Below are 4,601 nucleotides of genomic sequence, written 5' to 3'. Positions count from 1 at the left end.
TTTTGTATTTTTAGTGGAGACCGGATTTCTCCATGTTGGTCAGGCTGGTCTCAAACTCCCAACCTCAGGTGATCCGCCCACCTCGGCCTCCCAAAGTGCTGGGATTACAGGCGTGAGACATGATTTTTCTATATCTACTCAGAGTCTAATAAAAGATGCATAGGATTTAGCCCCAAGAAGATGAAGTCTAAAAATCTATAAACAAAGAATAAAATCGCTCATTTATATTTTAAATTATTTAGCATGAGGATAATGGATCCAAAAAATGTAGATTATAAGAATAGAATTTTCAAGGAGAATCAAGAATTTTCAAGGAGAATCACTATTTTCATGGGGTTTACTAATCACAAAATAGATACATTTTATGAGGCAATAATAACTACAAAGATTTTCTACTTACTGGGAAAAGGATCCCATCATATATTTACTGTTTTTTTCTTTTTCATATTGTGTCAGAAAATTTTTAAAATTAATACTTCAATTTCCCAGGATTCATTAGTCAGACAACAGTATTCTGTGACAGAGGCACAAAATGTAAATTCTGTGTAACCAAATGTAACCAATGTAAATCAAACAATTAGTATTCTACTTTATAATTCATTTTGTTGAGTGTTTGATTCTCAGATCCTGATGTCCTAGGAATGAACTGATAAAATGTAGGTTTACATTCAGGTGTGGTGGTTCATACCTGTAATTCTAGCAACTCAGGATGCTGAGGCAGAAGGATTGCTTGAGGCCAGGAGTTTAGGACCAACCTGGGCAACATAGCAAGACCCCATCTATAAAAAAAAAAAAATGAAATAAAACTTAGTAGGGTGTGGCAGTGGAAACCTGTAGTCCTAGCTACTTGGGAGGCTGAGGCAGGAGGATTGCTCGAGCCCAGGAATTGGAGGCTATCGTGAGCCATGATTGCGTCACTAGCAATACCATATACCAAAAAAAAAAAAAGTTTATAAACCTACAGCAAATACATCTAGGATGTGACTCATCTACATATCTTTGTCTTATAACCTCTTGCCTAATTATTCAACCAGCCCCTTCATAAAAACATCTTTTGGTTGCAATATAGTTTAAAAAGAGAAAACGGGAGGACATAATTCGCCCACCAATTGGTGAGTGCATTCTGAAGGTAACCATGTGACTTAAAGGTCCTGCGCTTCTCATTGAAATCTCTCAACTTTCTAACTGTGGTTTGCACTTCTCCATGAGTGGCTTTCTGAAGAAGCTGAGCAACCATAATGTTGGGGCTGAAACGTATTATTTGTGTTAAAGATAGACTCAAACCCTTTTCCTCCTTTGTTTTTTGTTATATCATTGCTCCGTTTCCTCCAAAAACAATTAATGTTACTTCAAATTTCAGACAAAACACTATGTGATAAAACTCACATGTCTCTTACATTCTCTCTGGGTAATTCTGGCTATTAATATACTGTATGGCTGAATAAATTACTTTTGTTTATTTATTTTATTTATTTATTTATTTATTTATTTATTTATTTATTTATTTATTTATTTCTTGAGAGGGAGTCTGGCTCTATCGCCCAGGCTGGAGTGCGGTGGCCGGATCTCAGCTCACTGCAAGCTCCGCCTCCCGGGTTCACGCCATTCTCCTGCCTCAGCCTCCCGAGTAGCTGAGACTACAGGCATCTGCCACCACGCCCGGCTAATTTTTTGTATTTTTTTAAAGTAGAGATAGGGTTTCACCGTGTTAGCCAGGATGGTCTGGATTTCCTGACCTCGTGATCCACCCGCCTCCGCATCCCAAAGTGCTGGGATTACAGGCATGAGCCGCTGCACGTGGGCTTATAAATGATATTTTCTTTGCTGCTGTGCTATCTGAATGCTTGTGTCCCCTAAAATTCATACATTGAAAATCTAACCCCAAGGTGATAGTGTTAGTAGGTGGTGCCTTTGGCAAGGTGATTAGGTGATGAGGTTGGAGTCTTCATGACTGCAACTAGCGCCCTTATAAAAGAAGCCCAAGGGAACTGGTTTACCTTTTTTCTAATTTTAGGACACCACAGTGGGCACCTTCTATGGACCAGAATGTAGAGCCATCGCAGATTCTGAATATAAGAATGCTTACCAGATACCAAATCTGCCAGTGCCTTAATCTTGGAGGTCCCAGCATAAGAACTGTGAAAAATAAATTTCTGTTGTTTGAAAGCTATCCAGTTTATGGTATTTTGTTATAGAAGCCCAGATGGAGTGAGATATTTGCATAAAAGAAAATTTTCCAAATTGAAATCCCTCTTTACAATTCTACAACCTATATTTGTTCTCTCATAAATTTTAGATGTATTTTATTTACTATAAGTTTAAAAAATTCTCAGAATATATCTTCACTTGTATTTAAACTGTATTCTGTGAATGACTTATATTCAAATATGTTGTGTAGGTGAAATCTATCATTGTTCTACAAATAAGCTGCATGTACTTGTGTTAACACTTCTGAATTAAACTTAATATTTTAGTTATTTAACTCTTTATATTAGAAATTACTAGCACACCAAAACTTAAGGTTTAGCATTGGGTATAAAAGTGTAAACATTAACACCTTGCCAGGCTTAATTCGGCAAAGACGGTGTTTCACACATCTTGCATGCACTCATCACCTCCATCTTCTTCATCATCTCCACTCACCAAAATCACGTACATATGTTCTCTATTGATAACATTGTCTTTTTTCCTATACTAATAGCTTCCAAAGAGCTTAGCAGCTGTTAAATAAATAAACCATTATCATTTACTATACTGAAATAAGAAAAGACTTCGGAGACATCTATTCTGAGTTCAACTTCTAGCTCTGGTACTTACTATGGTCTTGGGAAAATAATTTAAGCTTTCTGAGTTTCTGTTTCTCTGGCTATAAAATTTAAATAAGTTCTACTATACTGGGTGGTGGTTAAGATTACATGAAAGCATATATGGGCTGGGCATGATAGCTCATGTCTGTAATCCTGGCACTTTAGGGTGTCAGTGCAGGAGGCCAGGAGGCCAAGACTTGAGGCCAGGAGTTTCAGACCAGCCTGGGCAATATAGTTAGACCTCATCTCTACAAAAAAATGAAAAACTACTCAGGTACAGGGTTAGGCCCCTGTAGTCCTACCAACTCAGGAGGTTAAGGCAGGAGGATCACTCGAGCCCAGGAGGTCAAAGTGGTGTGAATGATCATACCACTACATTCTAGCCTGGATAACAGAGCAGGACCCTGTTTCTAAAAATAAAATTAAAAAATAAGAAAATAAGACAAGAAAGCATATGTGTGAAGTACTGAGCACAGGGCCTGGCACATAACAGGTACCGAATAATGTAGCTCATAATATTACTTCTGCTATTATTCAAAGCATTGCTTTGTCTAAAACTGCTTATTCAATTCTAAATATAAGTTTCAAATAGAACATTCTCTTACCTAGAGGCGAAGTGAGGCTAAAGTGGAATATTCCTGTGTGTACTGCTTCAATATATCAGCTCTCTCTGTATATTCACTCCACAAATTAATGTCTTGCAATTTTCAATGATTCTATTTACAGTAATGACCTCTGAAAAAGATAAGCCTTCCCATGTACGCTATAGAAGTTATTGTGCCTTTCTTATCTTATCCTTATACCTGGAATATGTAAATTGTAAATAGGATTTTCCACCCACATCTAATAAACTTTTCTAAAGAGATTGATATTTAATGTAGCTGAAGAAAATCAGAAAAGATGTGGATTTAGCAGTCTTCATTATTTCAGGAGAACCTTTATGGAAAGTGTTCTATCATTTGAGAAAATGAAGAACTTTATATTCTTTTCAAGTAACTACTATTAAAAGAAATCTTTTTCTGGTGAATATTTTTTCCAAGCATCTATGACCTTGGTAAAATCGAGGAAATCTATAACAGTGAAGAAATATTGTTGATGGACTGAATTCATTAATGAATACTGCATTTTTAAACAAGTCACGTCAGTCTGCTTGTTTCTTTAAGATTTCAACATGTAGACTTTGTAATTAAGTAATCTATAAACACTCTTGGCAAATGTTGGTCTGCAATACCTCATTTCTTAGAAATGACTGTTGACATATCCAAAGTTCTAAAGTGGAGGGGAAGAAGATAAACATATACTACCACAGATTGACTAAATGGTCAGGGCTCAGGTTCTAATGCTGGGTACATTTTCAAGTCCCTGGGGAGAAGGGGAGTTAACAGCCATACAAGCATTGGGAGTGAACCTAAAAGAATGGGACCTAATTTATCGAACACTTACTATGGTCACTTTATATGACTCTCAGATAGTTGGCAATATTAGTATTTCTTGAATAAGAAATTAAGACTCAGAGTCACATAATTTGTTCATAGACTCACAGGTAAAAATTCATGTCTGTCTGATTTTACAGCCCACACATCCAAGAGCTAGTGTTAATGCTGAGATACCAGTATCCCTCAGCTATTGTCTGCTTTGCCTATCAACCAATTCTTGGGTCTAAGGCAGGAAACAGGTAATCACTTACTAAATGACAATTGTAAGATGCCTATACATGTAAAGTCTAAAATTTTGAAAATGGGACATCACAGATTATTACTTTCACTATTCTCTTCTCAATTTCCTCATTTTTAA

General features: G+C 36.5%; 1 long non-coding RNA gene across 1 annotated transcript in view; it reads right to left on the bottom strand.

Annotated features, from left to right (window-relative positions):
* Positions 1 to 3,015, bottom strand: part of LOC108523442 (uncharacterized) — a 21,578-nt gene extending 18,563 nt beyond the window's left edge. The window contains exons 1-3 of the long non-coding RNA XR_001883811.1: positions 2,558 to 3,015; positions 2,087 to 2,136; positions 1,107 to 1,247 (exon numbers count right to left, since the gene is read on the bottom strand). This is a non-coding gene — a long non-coding RNA (uncharacterized LOC108523442). The remainder of the gene's footprint in view (positions 1 to 1,106; positions 1,248 to 2,086; positions 2,137 to 2,557) is intronic.
* Positions 3,016 to 4,601: the final 1,586 nt, after the last annotated feature.

The sequence above is a fragment of the Rhinopithecus bieti genome, unplaced genomic scaffold (assembly GCF_001698545.2).
Source record: "Rhinopithecus bieti isolate Rb0 unplaced genomic scaffold, ASM169854v2 scaffold_68671, whole genome shotgun sequence".
Classification (NCBI taxonomy): Eukaryota; Metazoa; Chordata; class Mammalia; order Primates; family Cercopithecidae; genus Rhinopithecus; species Rhinopithecus bieti.
This window is presented reverse-complemented; position numbering and strand designations above follow the sequence as displayed.